Source organism: Pipistrellus hanaki (assembly GCF_964339955.1).
Source record: "Pipistrellus hanaki genome assembly, chromosome: 5".
Lineage (NCBI taxonomy): Eukaryota > Metazoa > Chordata > Mammalia > Chiroptera > Vespertilionidae > Pipistrellus > Pipistrellus hanaki.
The window spans coordinates 102,264,449-102,282,601 of NC_140507.1; positions in this window are offsets into that span (position 1 = coordinate 102,264,449).

Consider the following 18,153-nt stretch of genomic DNA (forward strand, 5'->3'; position numbering starts at 1 on the left):
AAAAAGTCAAATTTTGTGCCAAAAAAAGAGCATTTGTGAGAAATTTTAATTCATTACTTTATTTTGAAGAAAAAATATTGTATACTTCGGATAGCTTATGGTGAACATGCTCCATCTTAAGATACTTTTAAATGCTGATTTAAATGCTTTAAAAGTGATGATTTTGATGTGAAAGACAAAGAACATCCAGGTCAGCCAAAAAAGTTTGAAGACCAACAATGACAAGCATTATTGGATGAAGATGTGTGTCAAACTCACAACTTGCAGAAAGATTAAATGTTGCTCAGAAAACAATTTTCAATTGTTTACAAGCAATGGGAAAGATTTTAAAGGAAGGAAAATGGGTGCCAGATCAACTGAATGAAAGACAAATGGAAAACCAAAAAGTCATCAGTACAATGTTGCTTAATGGCACGAAAGAAAGTCTTTTGCATTGAATTGTGACTGGCGATGAAAAGTGGATTTATTTTGAGAATCCCAAATGCACAAATCATTGGTTGATCCAGGTGAAACATCAACATCGACTGCAAGGCCAAGTCACTTCAGGAAGAAAACACTGCTCTCAGTTGGATGGGATCAGGAAGTTGTGGTGTATTATGAGCTTCTAAAACCAGTTGAGACCATTAATACTGATCGCTACTGACAACAAATAATCAATTTGAACCATGCTTTGATTGTGAAAGGACCAGAATGTGCCAAAAGACATGGCAAAGTAATTTTGCTTCATGATGATGCACCATCACACACTTCAAAACCAGTTGAAGACACGTTAAAAGATCTTGCCTGGAGAGTAAGAACCCACCCGCCGTATTCACCAGACCCTGCTCCTTCAGATGACCACTTGTTCCGATCGATGGCACACACACTGTCTGAACAGCACTTCAAATGTACGAGGAAGTGGAAACTTGGGTCTCTGAATGGTTTGCTTCAAAACAAGAACAGTTCTATTGGGGCGGTATCCACAAATTACCTGAAAGATGGGGAAATGTGTAGCTAGTGGTGGACATTGCTTTGAGTGAAGCACTTTTGATGTTTCTCATGAAATTATTGTGTTTTCTTTGGTTACAAAATCTGCCATTATTAACCGGTACACCTACTAGAAGGAAGTAGGCATTAAGTACTTGGTGCTTTATGAGACGATGAAAGAGATCAGTAAGGTTTAGAAGGCATGCACTTTTTGAGAAGTGTATAAATATGCATTCCTAAACAAACAAACCAGAAACATGGGAGGCTCACAGACTTGGGCCTGTCTCCCATCTTCCCAGGCAGCCTCCTTAAGATGCTCTCCTACCTGCATGCTCCTGTCCTACTTTCCACCTCACCACTTTTCATAATGTGTGTCCTCTGCCTAGGAATTTCATTTCATTTGCTCCAATTCCTACTTCATTTATACTCCTTTTTAGCTTCAATGTTAGTGCATTAAAGGATTTTTCTTTGACCCTTCACACTACAAGGTCCCGTTCTTCCATGTTCTCAAAGCATCTCGTGGTGCTGTTTCAGAGCGTTGCTTTCATGCTCACAGCTGTGTTGTTACAATCACGCGGTGACTGGCGTATCTTCCCTGTTTTGGTGGAGGATCTGTGATAACACTTAGTGGGCGCTCCGCAAATATCTGTTGAATGAGTGAGCATTTGCATGTTTGCCCAGGAAAACTTCATGGAGGAACCCAACACATTTCCAATTGGATAGCAAGTGGATGGGTAAGTGAGGGCACTTTTAGGGAGATTTGAACACCCATCTGAGTTGATCAAACTGGTAGTACAAAGGATTTCTAGGTTCTGAGGATTGACATAATTAAAGTGGTGTTTTGTTTTTTCTTCCCCAATGCAAATTCAGTAGTAGTTGTGGAATGGATTGCATATAGAACAGTCTAGATGGGGTGTTTTGCTAAGAATATAGATTCTTGGCTTCTGTACCCCTTCTGCCAGTGTGGCGCAGCCAGGATGGTAGGCACTGGTCACAGGGCCTCTCAGGCACTGGAATGTGCTGTAATACATTGAGATATGCTACACGCATAAAACAACAAAATTTCCAGACTCAGTATAAAAAATAAGTATCACAGATGTGTCCTTTAAACAATTGCTTATCCTGTATAATAACAGCCTAATATGCTGTGTCCAGTTATCCATTCAACCAATCAAAGCATAATATGCTAATGATATGCTAAGGCTACTCAACTCACTATGACGGGTACTGACCACCAGGGGGCAGACGCTCTGACCGGTAGGTTAGCTTGCTGCTGGGGTCTGGTGAATGGTGACTGAGCAAGACTGGCCAGACTTGCCCCGGAGCTCTACCCCGTCCCTCCCTGTCCCTGATCATGCACTGGTGGGGTCCCTTGGCCTGGCCTGTATCCTCTTGCAATCTGGGACTCCTCAGGGGATGTTAGAAAGCTGGTTTCGGCTGGTCCCACAGGCCAGGCCAAGGGACCCAACTGGTGCACGAATTTGTGCACTGGGCCTCTAGTTGAAATTATATTTATCATACATTGTAGTAAATAAAAATGTATTGTCAAAATGATTTCACTTGCTTCTCTTCTGTTTTTAAGCTAACTACCAGAACATTACAATTATGTATGTGGCACATGTTGCATTTCTGTTGGACAGTGCTGGTCTCCTTTATGGGCACTCAGGGAAGACATTTTCACCAGCATCCCAGCATAGTCCAAGGCAAGTCCTTAACTCTCCCTGTGAAGAGAAGACTGACAGGTATTTTAGGAAGGCAGGCCTAGGAGGCTGAGAGCCTGGACTAGATGGATGCTGGAGTTCAGATAAAAAGGTACATCAGAACAAGACACTGGAAACAGGAGTTGAGTTGATGACTGCTACAGGGGAAGGATGAAGCACAGGGCAGATAAGTCCAAGGCGGCCAGCCTGCACTACAGGGCATCGCTGGCCGAAGCTGTGGGATCTGAGGGGAGCTGCCCAGGCTGAGCCTGCTCTGTTCTATGCAGTAACACTAGCTTCTAGAAGCTTTGGAGGGACCTCCTTCCTCTTAACTTTTAGGTGCTTGGTTTGTATTGGCCCCATCTTATCTACAGTGTGCTCAATTAACCTTTACACAAGGGTGTGTGGCTTTGTTTGTTTTAATTGTTTTCAGTTCTTTGACTTACTTTTTATTCACAACTAGAGGCCCAGTGCACAAAATTTGTATATGGATTGGGTCCTTAGGTCTGACCAGCGGTAAGGGCCAATCAGGGCCTTTTTGTTGCTGGCTGGAGCCTTCCCTCCCCTGGCTGCTGGCTGCCAGCCAAAGCCTTCTTTTGTTCCGCATCACCCCCTGGTGGTCAATGCATGTCATAGCAAGTGGTCGAACTCACAGTCATTGGACCTCCCAAGGGCACAATTTGCATATTAGCCTTTTATTATACAGTGTTCTACCCATTCTTTCTAGTGTGTATTGTTTAGGGGAGTGTTATTTGATCAGGAAGAAGTATAAATTGAAATTTATTTTTAAAATTTATTATTTTGTAGTTGTTAATTCTCAATCAAGGATATTTTCCATTGATTTTTAGAGAGAGTGGAAGGGAGAGGGAGTGATCGAGAGAAACATTGATGCGTGAAAGATACATTAATTGGTTGCCTCCTGCTCATACCCCGACCAGGGCCAGGGAACCTGCAACCAAGGTATGTGCCCTTGACTGGAATTAAACCTGGGACCCTTCAGTCCATGGGCCTACACTTCATCTTCTGAGCCAAACCAGCCTGGGCAAACTTTATTTCTGAGGGAAATTCAAGTGTAGTGCATAACCAAGCAGACCTGTAATAATGAGAGTGGTAACTATGGGAAAGTATGCCACAGACAGGCTTGTATTCCACATTACGATACTATAATAAAACCAGAAGTCCTCATAAACATACCTAATGCTAGAATCAAGTGTACGTCTAGACTGAAAGTAACTTAATGACTTAAACAGTCTTTTAGATGAGGAAACTGAAGTCCAGAGTGGCTATATACTTAACCTAAGATTCAGTATCTGCTTAGATTTAGTAGCAGAATCTAGTGTTCCCAGCTGAGTCTCTTTTTAAATTACATCTATCTGAAGACATGCTGGGAAATGCTCTCATTTTTTCAAGGTTACTTTTAAAAATTAGCCGATTTTAGACTAAGGGTTTTTTCCTCAATAACCTGTACACATAACTCATCAAGGGCACTACAGTCTCTCTAAATAAAAGCGTAGTAATGCTAAGTGTCCGACCACTTGACCAGTTGTTATGACGTACACTGACCACCAGGGGGCAGGTGCTCTGACCAATAGCTTAGCTTGCTGCTGGGGTCTGACCAACCCGGGCTGGACAAGATGGGCTAGACACACCCTGGAACCCTCCTATGGTCCCTCCCCAGCCAGCCAGCCCCCATTGGCCCGATCGGGACTGGGCGAGACGGCCCTGATCAGCCCTGATCACCAGCTAGGCTGAGGGACCCCACTCGTGCACGAATTTGTGCTCGGGGCCTCTAGTCCATAGTAAGTTTCATGTTAAACACCAGCAGTTCCAAAGGCCAAATGATGGCGCTGCTTCCATATGAAATAAATCCTTTAAGCATTCAGTCCCTGCCTGTGTGCTTCAGGTCAAAGCAAAATGAAGGGAAATGAATCTCGTGGTTTCCAAGGTATTCACATTCTGTGAACTCCATCAGGATGAACTGTGGGATCATAATGTATTACAGAGCGGCCATACTTTCAAATATGTGCACACATGAACACTCCCCAAAAAACACGTTTATATTTACATTTAAATTTAATATTGATTTGTTTTACATGAAAAAACATTTTAGATAGGTGAGTTATTATTCTTATACAGACTTAGGAGAGTTGTTCTTCAAATTGTCAGACCTACTTAACATGGGCCATCAACAGAAAGGCTTATTGCTCTCCAGACTTCTTGGTGGATATTGGAGACCAAGCGGGTTGAAAGTGAGTGGCGTCTCTTTATGATCGCTTAGTCCCCATGTGGTTGCAAACAGACGCTGACTTTCACGCTGAAGTAGATTGCAAGCCACTGTTTTGTGGTATCCTTTCAAGTGTTCCAGAATAATCTGTTATGTTAACATGAAAAATAAAGCTTGAAATCAAGTTTGATTTAATTGGTATATCTCTAAGAATATTCTTGCAGGCCTTAGAATGAGAAACAGCAGACTGTAACATTCAGATATTTTAAATGTATTCACAGATTCTTGTTATTCTTAAAAATAAGGCATCGTGAGGAGTTTGTAAAATTAAAATATTACTAATAAAATAGGCTCCTTTTCGTTTTTGAAATTTTATGTTGAATCCTATTGATTTGAGTTTCTTTAGCCTCCACTGAATGAATAAAAAACTATAATATTTGACTTCCAAGAAAGCTAGGTATAACACAGAGGCAGAGCCCTCAGGGACTCAGGGGTACAGGCTGCTCTCCCCGGTGCTGCCTGCCTGCAGGGGGTGGGCCGGCCACCGTTCCTGGTGCCCTGGGCACGGGCTGTGTGTCCCGGACACCCGGCTCGCCTGTCCCCCCCTCTTCTCCTTCTCCAGATCTGGGTGTTTCCAGCAGCGGCGGATCCCATCAGTAACAGGAAAAGCAGCGACCACCCCCAGTATGGTTTATCTCTAATTATAAACATTCCCCACAGCATTAGGTGTAATGTATATGTATGTGAATGTGTACATCTACGTACATAAATATTTAAAGCACACACAGATGTTAGAAATTAAGAAAGATGAGATAAGGATTTATTTTAAAACCTCACATCACTAAACGTAAGTTATTTTTGCTTACACTAAATGACTATATTAAGACTTATGTGGTTAATATGCTTTATTTTTTTAAAAAAATCTTGGTTTAGTTATTTGTGAAGAGCAATTTAAAATCTGATACTTTAGCTTATTTTAATACTTGGGTTCTTTGGTTTGTTTTTGAGGTTTTTTTTTGTTTGTTTGTTTGTTTGTTTTCCATGACAACTAAAAAAAAGATATATCACAAAGATAAGAAGACCTAAATAGCCCTGGCTGGTGTGGCTCAGTGGATGGAGCGTTGGCCTGGGGACTGAAGGGTCCCAGGTTTGATTTTAGTCAAGGACACAGGTCCGGGTTACAGGCTCAGTCCCCAGTGGGGGGCGTGCAGGAGGCAGCCGGTCAATGATTTTCATCATTGATGTTTTAATCTCTCTCCCTTTTCCTTCCTCTCTGAAATCAATAAAAATATATTTTAAAAAGATCCAAATAGAATAAATGCATTGTTTATTTTTATTCACTTGTATTTAGTAATTATGCAATTTCTGTGGATAGTTAAATTCCCCATTTACCTGATGCCAATGAGATGTTCTTACAAACTAATTAAACTTTTTCTACTTTTATAATTTATAGATACTGAGGTCTATAAACAAAGGTTTTTGACCCATTCTTAAAAATATGAAAATATATTTTCTATTAGTTTGTAACTGTTTTTATAATTGCTTTTGAAACTAACTTGTAATTAGAAAATTGGAAAAATAGTTTGTAGAAAAATTGTAAGTAGATTACAAAAATGTTTTAATTCTACAGGTGAAATTTTAAAAAATAATTGATATAAATATGCTCACTCACCAGCCGGACATTGCCATGCTGCTGCTCTGGGTAAGGCAGTGAGGTGCAGGAGCGTGCCCTGGAGCGCACAGAGTTTCTCCTTCCTGGCCTGTTTTCTCCGCACACCCTGCGCCCAGAGCGGAGAGCAGAGCCGGCCTGCGGTGAGGCAGGGCAGGGTAAAAGTCTGCAGCCGCGGGCGCCTCCTGGCTGCAAAAGAACGCCATTGCCGAGCAGCCTGTGCCGAGAGGCGTGCAGCTGGCACTGTGAGCAGAACCGTTCGGCCCTGAGAGTGTGTAGGTGGCTTCTGCCCACAGTGCGAGCTGCAGCGAGAGCTGCAGAGGCCGCGCTGCGGGAGCGTGGCTGCCCCAGCAGCACGTGCACAGCCACGGCGCAGAGTGGGCTTACGTGGAGTCCTCATGTTTCCGTCCTTTAGAATGAAACTGACTTGATGACATCTGGAACTAGTGCGTGTGTTCTAAGCAGCGGGTCTTCCTATTTATTAAACTCTAGAGGCCCGGTGCATGAATCTGTGCACAGGTGGGCCCAGCCTCCCAGCCCGGATCAGGGCCAATGGGGCAGGACTGCTGGGGGAGGGGCCCTGGGCAGTTGGTGGGCTGGCCCCGCCCCCTAGTGAAACTCGGGTAGAACTCCCAATGGAGGGGACAACTAGCATATCACACTTTTATTATATAGGGCTTGAGGTCCGATGCACAAAAATGTGTGCAAGAGCAGGCCTTCCTTCCCCGTCTGCTGGCACGGCTTCCCTCTGGCACCCGGGACCCGGGCTGGCTTCCCTCCGCCCCGGCTTCATCAGTTAAGATGTCAGGAAGACGTTTGGTCTAATTAGCATATTACCCTTTTATTATTATAGATGCTCCTTAATGACAGTGACCTAAACATCACATCGGTGTGTTTTAACTGAAATACAGCGACAGGCTCGCAGGAGTCTCGTTAAGCTGTATTGAAGTACAGTGAACTGCTTTTCAATACGGTCTAACCACCCCCTCCCCCCCTCCCACCCCCCAGGGCCTCAGTCATTAATCCAGCTGATCATCCTACAAAACCTGGCTGCCAGAACTCATCAGCAATGCCTGCCAGTGGCACGGAGCGGTTCTGGGGGTCACGGAAGGACCTGCGTCCTGTATGGGGAGAGCAGACGGCAGAGTGAAAAGCATGGAGTGGGAACATCAGCAAGGCAGGTAGGAAAAGCACTCATAGCGCACTTTGGGTGTCATTATTTCAGCTCCGTAGTGGTCAATTCTGCCAATTTTCCTTCTTCTCTGAAAAATTGTTTCAATCATGTCTCTGTGAAAAGTTAATATTCTCCATAGTGAAGACTTGTAGGACACCTGAGGGGAAATTAAAAGCAGATGGTCCTAATCTAAGAAACGTTTGGTGCTAATTCTTCCCTTTCAGACAACTTAGATGCCGGTAAATGCATAAGATTACACTGCTTATTAACGTAAGGGTTCAAGGCTAACGTGGGAGACACAGTGAGACGAGGTTTTTTAAATACAGGGATTCTTAATGCACCAAATATCAAAGCAGCCCAGCGACAATCCACTTGTGCTCGTTCTAACAGGTAACAGTGTTTTAATGTGTGAGCGGATGGCTTCTGTATAGTAAGGCCCATCGCATTTTTAAAAAATATATTTTATAGATTTTTTACAGAGAGGAAAAGAGAGGGATAGAGAGTTAGAAACATCGATGAGAGAGAAACATCCATCTGGTGCCTCCTGCACGCCCCCCACTGGGGATGTGCCCACAACCAAGATACATGCCCTTGACTGGAATCAAACCCGGGACCTTTCAGTCTGCTCTGTCCACTGAGCCAAATCAGTTTTGGCCCCATCGCATTTTTAACTGGAAAGCAGGCCAATGCCCCAAACTGTTACTCAGCCACATTGTAGATTTAAAATTAATTGAATTATTACAGCCTGTGAGGCAGTTGTCATTGGATTGAGTGAAATGAACACTCAGTTCTATACAAAAGCTTCCTTCCTCGGCTCACAGTGATCTTCAGGGATTTGTAACCTGTATAATCATTAAAATATATATATATATATAGTTTCGGAGAGGAAGGGAGAGAAAGAGAAACATCAATGTGAAAGAATCATTGGTCGGCTGCCTGCTGGACACCTTCTAGTGGGGATTGGGAGGTTCATAGGTAGATGCTCAATCACTGAGCCACACCGGCTGGATAGAACCTGTATACTATTTTATTATTATTATTATTTTTTTATTTTGATAAATTTTCATTGTTCATATTATTACAAATGTTCCTTCCCTTCACCTCCCCTCCATTGCTCTCCTCATCAGGTTCCCACCCCACCCTCTGCCCTTTCCCCACCCCCATTGTCCTCATCCATAGGTGCACAGTTTATGTTCAGTCTCTTCCCACATCCCCCTCTCCACTTTTCCCCCGAAAATCATCAGTTCACTCCCCTTCCATACCTCTGATTCTATTATATTCACCAGTTAATATTCTTCATCAGATTTTTATTCCCTTGGTTTTTAGATTCACTTGTTGATAGTTACGTATTTGTTGTTCATAATTTTTATCTTTATTTACTTTCTCTTCTGAAAGAACCCCCTTCAGCAATTCATATAATTTTGGTTTGGTGGTGATGAACTCCTTTAGCTTTTTTTTTTATTAGTGAAGCTCTTTATCTGACCTTCGATTCTGAGTGATAGCTTTGCTGGATAGATTATCTTTGGCTGTAGGTTCTTACTATTCATCACCTTGAATATTTCTTGCCATTCCTGTCTGGCCTGCATGGTTTCTGTTGAGAAATCAGCTGGCAATCGTATAGGTGCTCTTTTATAGGTAACTACCTGCTTTGCTCTTGCTGCTTTTAATATTCTCTCTTTGTCATTTGCTCTTGGATTTTAATTATGATGTGTCTTGGTGTGGTCCTCTTTGGATTCCTTTTGTTTGGAGTTCTGTGCACTTCCTGGACTTGTAAGTCTAATTCTTTCACCAGGTGGGGGAAGTTTTCTGTCACTATTTCTTTCAGTATGTTTTCGATATCTTGCTCTCTCTCATCTTCTGGAACCCCCATAATTCTGATGTTGGTTCGCTTGAAGTTGTCCCAGAGGTTTCTTACATTATCTTCAACTTTTTGGATTATCTTATCTTCTTGCTTCTGTGGAGGAGTGTCTTCTGGCTCTTTATGTTCCAACTCTTTGACTTGATTCTTGCGATCTTCCATTCTGTTTTTAGGACTCTGTATAATATTTTTTATTTCAGTCAATGTATTCTTTATTTCTTGTTGATTCCCTATTAATTCTAGTTGATCCCTTTTCATATCCTCATAGGTCTTATCGACCTTTTCTAGGAAACTCTTGAAAAACCTTATAAGCATAGATTTGAACTCTATATCCAGTCGCTTTTTGTCCTCCATTTCTTTCGTTTGTGATCTATTTCATCTCGGCATTTTCACAGCTTTCCTGAGTTGGTAGCCTTAAAAGTCTCTGTGTTCTGCTTGGATGGGACGGGGTTTCAGGATGGAGCCTGCAGCTTTGGCTTCTGTCAGCCCCGCCCTATGCGGCTCCTGGGTCTCAGGGTCCTTCAGTACTCGTTGCAAGCGCCTGAGAGAAAGATGCCCTCGATTTTCGCCTGCCGCCAAACAGTCTAGGCTCTCCCACAATGAGCCCGGTATTGGGGTTCAGTTCAGTTGGAAGTGGAGTTGGAGGTGGCTTTCAGAGCAGACTGGAACCCCTGTCTCCTTCCCTCCAGAGCAATCCTGAGGCACAGCCAACTGTCCCTTCTCTGCACGCAATGTGCTCGCCTCCGGGACCTCCTTTCGCCGCTCCCCCGGGGTTCCATCTTACAGCCCAGCTCCCTCTGGATGAGTCTGGGTCCCCGGGGTCTGGCCTAGAACTGGGGTTCAGAGCAGTAGGAACTGGGGCCCAGCACAGTCCGAGCGTTCATCTCCTTCCCGCTAGGGAACGCCCACCAGGCACTCAGCCGCCCTCCTCTCTGGCTCCGTCCTCTCCGTGCACACCGCGTGTCTCCGTACCTTAGGCTTTTACAGCTCCTCCGCGCTTCCTTCTGGTTTTCACCTTGCTTCTCGTTGTAGAATTTCCAGTCAGTCGACTTTTCTGTAGTTCTGGGTAATGTCCATTTTATATTTTAGTTGTATTTTATTGAAATTGTTGTGTGCAGCTGCGGCTAGGTGTTTACCTTTGAGCCATCTTGGAATGCCAGGTCTAAATAGACCAGACCTATATACTCTTATTAACAGTGCCACCCCAATAAAGCAAAAATGATCAGATATTGGGTTAAGTGTATTTAAAAACAACCATCATTTTTTTATTATGATCTGTGAAATAAATACACTGCATGTCAATTTAAAAAAAAATGTTTTTGCCTGAAGCTGGTAAGGAATAAGAAAAATATTGGGAATAGAACTGCCTTTTTAACATTTAAATAAACAGAACATTAACCCTATTTATTTTATGTTTTAACACCTGAAACCAAATCCCCACCCCCTGCAAAGTTCTTCTTAAAACCTTAATTTGCCTGGTGGAGCAGTCAGGCACACCCTGGTTCAAAGGCAGTTAGGGGTGTATGCCCCCATTTCTCACGGGTTCCGTAGCCCTTGCAGCATCTTGAGAGAGCCAGGTGTGCCTCTGCTCTCCCACAAGCTCCAGGTCCCTGAGTCCAGGGAACCACTGCCCACATCGCGATATGAAATGCGAGCACGCGTGTAGGATGGCGGGGCAGAGGCACGCGTGGGGAGGGCTGTGTCCTCTGGTGAACTGCAGTTTCCGTGTGCAGGGCTCTCAGTGTTGAGACTCCAGCTGCCTAGACTTTCAGATTCAATTTGCATAACATTATCACCTTTCCCCAGGAAGAGAGAGGGCTGTGGGACATTTCCTTGCCTCTTCCCCTGCAATTAAACCCCCACATGGGGCATTCATTAACAGCTCTCCAAGCAAGAGGCTGTGTTTATGCCATTTTTATCTTCACTGCTGATCTCGCCACCGCTAATTAGAGAGGGGACTTGGGGTAGCAGACACAGGCTCTGGGGCTGTAGCATTCGCTCTTCTTCCCGGATAAAGGGAAAGTATACAGGGCTCCTGGCAGGAAGGCCCTGCCCCTCTGGCACTGGATTCTCATTCTTGCCATGAAATACAGACGGGCTGAGGGTTCCCCAGATCTCCTGGGGTTCCGGTCCCTTTTCCCTTAACAATTCCGCCCTCCATTGACCCCTTCTTCAGCGAGTTACCAAGTGAGCAGCCAGGAGGCCTCAGCCTGTCCTCAGGACTGTGCTTAGGAACCTCCTCGGCTGAATATCCTATCTCATTGCTCTCTACAGAGCACAGGGCCATCAGCACAGCTTACCCACAGTCACTGCCACGCTGGGACAAGCCCCTCACTTCCTCCTGAGACTTCACAGAACAGCTTTTCCACCTGTACTGCTACCCAGATCCCACTCTCGCCTACTCACTGGGGCTCTGAGCGGCTGCTCTCTTCTCTCCCCGTTCTCCTCGGAGCCGCCCTGTGTCTGTGTTTGTGTCACACAACCCAGAGTGCCCCCGTTACTGAGTGTCACGCCACTCTCACAGTTGTGGTATTTGTCAAAGCAGTGCCCACCTTTTGGTACAATGCCATACAACAGTTCTAAGTAATAGTGTATTTAATAATACAGCAAGTATATGAAACAAACACTGACAGAATTGTAAGGAGCAATAGGTAAATCCAAAATTGTTGTTTAAAATTTCAACATGGAATTTTTATATTGATAGAATTAATAGAATAAGAAGACAGATCCCAGATGGTGTGGCTCAGTGGTTGAGCATTGGTTCCTGGTCAGGTCACATGCCCAAGCTGAGGGCTCGAGTCCCTGTAGGGGCCATGCAGGAGGCAGCCAATCAATGATTCTTATCATTGATGTTTCTAACTCTCTCCCTATCCCTTCCTCTTTCTGAAATCAATTTAAAAATTTTAAAAAGAATAAGAAGTCAGAACATTAGGAAGAATATAGAGATGAACACCATCAACCTGCTGGACTTAGTTGACATTTATAGCACTTTCTGACTAACAACAGCACAGCACACTGTAACACACAGTGTTAGCAAGAAGGTCTCCCACTGCTCTTTAATCCAGCTCCTCATGTGGCGGTGACCCCCAACCATAACATTATTTCCGTTGCTACTTCATCACTGTAATTTTGCTACTGTTGTGAATCGTAGTGTAAATATAGTATTTTCTGTTGGTCTTAGGTAACCCTCCTAGCAGTTTTTAACCTGTGGGTTGTGACCTACAGGTTGAGAACCGCTGCTGTAGAGCCTAAGACCATGGGAAAACACAGACATTTACATTACAATCCCACAATCCCCAGGCCCGTGATAGTGTCCTTCCTTCCTTCCTGAAGGAGCAACAGGAGTCACATCACATCGTATCAAAGGGGCATGAAAGCAGGGGTCAGAGGCCACAGGACAACATGTCGAGGGTGTAAGCTTTCCTCTGGTCCCACCAGTGACATCCTGAGAACTGCTTCCGAACGCTCCCCAGAGCGGCCTAATGACCCCCCCAGGCCGGGCGAACGACCGTCTTGTTTATGGCGAGGCCCGGGCTCCGGGGTTTGTTTGGATGAGGACGTGGCCCTCCGCGGCGAGCAGCTGGGATTGCAGTCCTGGCGGCCCTGCTGAGGGTCACAGACATCAGAGGGCTCCCAGCACTCCATATTCCCCAGCCTGCCCTTCCTGGCCTTGGCGGTTATTGTTTGAAACCTCTCTGACCCCCCTTTCCGGAGAGGAGACTGAAATCATCTCTCAGTCACCTCCCTGCCTGTGTTTGATCTGAAATTTAATGTTTCCAAACCAATACGATGACACCTCATTCCCGGGGATTGCCCAAGAAAGGTTTTCCCATGTCAGTCAGTTTCCCAGCAGCTGAGGCAGGGACACGGACATGCAGAACCTCATTATTTTTACTGTTTATGATGGAAACATTTCTGCATCCAGCCCTGTGTTAGTAAAGGGGGCGCCTGAAAACCAGGCTCGGGGATTGTGTGATTCCAGGGGGACTCTGCCCGGTTTTTGGGGGGTCTTTAGTTCACCATGGGAAGCGGATAAGAGGGAGCCGTGTGTGGGAGTGGACCTCACCCAAAGCTGACTGAATGAGGGCTGAGTACTTGGTCCTTTTACAAATGTTTTCATTTCAGTTTTTCTCCCCAGATCTCTTGAGGTAGAACGGGCATGTAACACTGTATAAGCTTAATGTGTAAAGCGTGTTGTCCTGTATGGCAAAATGGTTACCGCCTTAGGATTAGCTCCCACTCCACCCCGTTACATAGCTACCGTCTCTTGTTTGTGGCGAGCACATTGAAGGCTACTCTCAGCGTCTTCAAAGCACACAGCATAATATTCTTAGCTACTAGAGGCCCGGGGCATGAAAATTCATGCACTGGAGGGGGGTCCCTCAGCCCAGCCTTCCCCCTCTCATAGTCCAGGAGCCCTCAGAGGCAGGAGGCAACCCGGTGACCAGGGAAAGGAAATGCCCCATCACACCTCTGCTGCTGCCACTGCCGGCAGCGCAAGCCTCAGCCGGCCCTGGTTAACCGAGGCTCGGGCGGTCCTGGGCAGCTGGGCAGCCGCCATCCGAGGCTTGTCTGCACCTCAGGTGTAGACTGAGCAGCCGCCATTCGAGGCTTGCCCATGCCTCAGGCGGCCCTGGCGGCTGGGGGGCAGAGGGGGCTCCGGAGGCAGGCATGTGGAGCATCTGTACCTGCCTGGGGGAGGGCCCGGCCATGCAACATGCCTGCTGCCCTGGCAGGGCTGAGGCGACTGGGTGCTGCCATCTTGTGGCTGTGGGCACGGCCATCTTTGAGGGCATGGCAGTCAATTAATATATTCCCTCCTTATTGACTGTGGGTGCTGCCATCTTTGTGAGGGTGTAATGGTCAATTAGCATATTCCCTCTTATCAGATAGGATAGTCACCATGCTGTGCCTTCGAGCCCTAGAACTTGTTAATTGTAAAGCTGGAAATTTGTTTGCTTTGACCAACATCCCTCCTCCCCCCAACCTCCGGCTTCTGGTAACTTCCACTCATCTGCCTTATTGTGTCTTCCTACCTACACTCATTTGTTTGTCACAGTTGTTTTTTTTTTTTTTATAATATATATATTTTACTGATTTTTCACAGAGAGGAAGGGAGAGGGATAGAGAGCTAGAAACATCCATGAGAGAGAAGCATCGACCAGCTGCCTCCTGCACACCTCCCACCGGGGATGTGCCCGCAACAATGTACATGTCCTTGACCGGAATCGAACCTGGGACCTTTCAGTCCACAGACTGATGCTCTATCCACTGAGCCAAACCGGTTTCAGCTTGTTTGCCAAAGTTTTAACTGAGATACTACTATGTGCCGATGTGCCAGGACCTATAGATGTGGTGGCACACTGAACAGGTGTGGGTTCACCCTTATCCAGCTTACCAACTAGCCCTTCTTTGCCATTTTGGGTTGACAGTCATGTGTTTTCATTGTGTGTTCAGTTTTTGGAATTGGAGGCCATTTCCCTCGCTGGAGAAAAAGGAATCCTGGTGTCTGTTAGCAAATGGCTCCCTTCCCTCCGCACCGGGTCCTTCCCGTCCCACCTTTTCTTTCCTCGTGGCCTCAGCTATGGTGGGAAGGTCCTCTGTGTTGTCCTCAGTCTGTGTCACAAGCCTCGACTCACTGTGAACCCTCACAGGGGACAGGCTTGGACACACTGCGTGGAGCCAGGTGTGTTTTTTAACTTGACAGTGTGTTTTCCTACTTAATTATGTATTTTCCGAGAACATGACATTTAATGTCTGTTTAATGGTCCATCTTGTGTAACCACCTCCTATTTTGGGTTATTTAGTTTGAGTCCAACTGTTCTTTTGGCTGGTTCTGCAATTTTAAGCAATGCCTCTGTGAACATCCTGGCACAGAAGTGGCTGCCTGCATTTCTGATTATTTCCTTATGCTGTCCCTCAGCCCCACAAACACTGCCCATTTCCTGTGTCCGGAGGCTAAGTGGACGGCTGTTTTCCCAGTCTCTGTCCAGGGAATGTGTTTGCCACTCGGTGATCTTCAGAACGTCTTTTGATGAAGGACTAGAGGGAGTGCTGGCCTTGAGATCTCCCACCAGTCCCCTCCACGTTACACCCTCGCAGCTGCCAGGGCACCTGTGAGGACAGGGGAGGAGGGGAAGGCCAATGCACCTCGAGGGGTGATGATGGGGAAGGTACAGTCTAGACCCTGTCCTCGGTCCATGCCTGTGTGCACATCGGAGCGTGCGAATGCCTGAGTGTGCAAATACCTGAGTGTGTGAATGCCTGTGTGTGAATATCTGAGCATGCACATCTGAGTGTGGGGATACCCGAGTGTGGGAATGCCTGAGGGTGTGGATGATTGAGTGTGTGAATGTTTGGGGGTGAACATCTGAGTATGGGAATGTCTGAGTGTGCGAATGTCAGAGGATGTCTGCGTGCCTGAGGGTGTGCATGGGGGAGGGGGAGCATTCCTGCTCTCTCTGGGATGAATTGTGTTCCTCCTTCATCCACATGTTGTAGTCCTCACCTGCACTGGGATGGGGCTAGCAGATTGGGAGGTCATCAGCTTTAGATGAGGTCTTGAGGGTGGGACCCCAACCAGGGGATTAGTGCCCTTATGAGAGGAGGCACCAGGAAGCTTGCTGTCTCCTCTCTGCTGTGTGAAGGCAGAGGAAGGCAGCCATCTGCAGCCTGGAAGGGAACTCCCGCCTGGTGCCCCACTAGTCCACACCTTGATGGTGGACTTCCTCACCTCCAAACCTGTGAGAAGTCAGCTTGGGTTAAGTCACCATCGTGGTGCTTTGTTACGCAGTTAGAGCTGACTGATACACTGTTGAAGGCAGCCAGTTTATGATATCCTATGAGTTGGGAAAACAGGCAAGCAGGCGAGCTAATGCCCCTGAGTATTAGCTTAAAAACCTGACCCCCTGATCCCCAGGCCTTAGCCAACTGCAGTAAAATATTTATATTTAGCCTTGGTACCACTTTCTCCTTTCTTATATTCTTTCTTTATGTGAATTTCCAGGCAAGTACACTATGCGCTATTCCAGTGTCAGTCTTTCGTTATGGATGTTAACCAATTGCTCCATCAGAGGGAAGTGATTGACCATCAGCCCCAGTCCCTGATATGGGCACTGGCTTCAATCCTTACCTGGAAAACCTGAACACAGGAATGCCGTCTCCACTCCTCTTTGTGACTGGCTCTCCTGTTCAGTTATGATATGACAGCTTTTCACTTTTGTGTCACTTTTAGAATTTAATGTTCAGCTTTGTTTGCTTATTAAAGCAAGGAGTAGGACGTGACGTACACGCTCATGCTCTCAGTGGGTTGTGAAGAGGAATTACATATGTAGGGCCATGTTGCTGGCATATGGCATATGTTTCCTGGTCCATGATGACTGGACCACGGAGGCTGGCTCTGCAGAAGGCTGACGCCCTAAGGCATGCTGGGAGGGTGGGTCACGTGGCTGCTGGTTGCTGCCTGAAGGCATGCTGGGAGGGTGTCACATGGCAGTGATGGCTGTCGCCCTAAGGCATGCTGGGAGGGTGCGTCACATGGCTGCTGGGTGCTGAGTGTGAGCTGTGGATTGCTGGGCTATGACCTCTCTGGGGAGTGTCTGCAGGACCCAGAGGGTGGCACTGCTTTGGGAAGACAAAGGTTTTATTGCTTTTCTCAGATCTGAGGACGCACAGAGACCGGGAAATACAAACCATAAAGCTGGTGTGCGTTATGCCACCAGCCAGCCAGAGAAACGGGTCCACTCCTTGCTGGGGTGTGAGCTTTCACCCTGAGTCCCCACACCACCGTGTGCTCCTGGGTCTGCACCCTGTGAACCAGGCTCTCTCTTCTAGGAAACCAGGAGGCTGCGAGGCGGGCGAGGAAGCCCTAATGCGCCAGGTGGTGGCTCAGACGCTCTGCTCAGCGGCCCCTCTGTCGTTACCAGCCTCATCCTCCCCAGAGCGGAACTGTATGGACAACAGCAGCCAGATACCACTGGCCACTGTGGCAATTGTGTCGGCAGAGCAAACAACTACCAAAACTTGTGGACGGGCATTCAGCGATCCCATGACCCTAAGGGCGGTCTCATAGCCGGGACTCCTAACCCCGTAGTATGGGATGGTCTGAAGACACAGACCATGTTGCCGGCCACTCCCCTGGGCCCCATCCTCCCCTGGGCACTGTCCTCCCCTGAGCCCCGTCCTCCCCTGGGCCCCATCCTCCCCTGGGCCCCGTCCTCCCCTGGGCACTGTCCTCCCCTGGGCACTGTCCTCCCCTGGGCACTGTCCTCCCCTGGGCCCCGTCCTCCCCTGGGCCCCGTCCTCCCCTGGGCACTGTCCTCCCCTGGGCACTGTCCTCCCCTGGGCCCCGTCCTCCCCTGGGCCCCATCCTCCCCTGGGCACAGTCCTCCCCTAGGAACTGTGCTCCTAGGGCACCGTCCTGTCCTGGGCACCGTCCTCCCCTGGGCACCGTCCTGTTCTGGGCCCCGTCCTCCCCTGGGCACCGTCCTCCCCTGGGCACCGTCCTCCCCTGGGCACCGTCCTGTTCTGGGCACTGTCCTCCCCTGGGCACCGTCCTCCCCT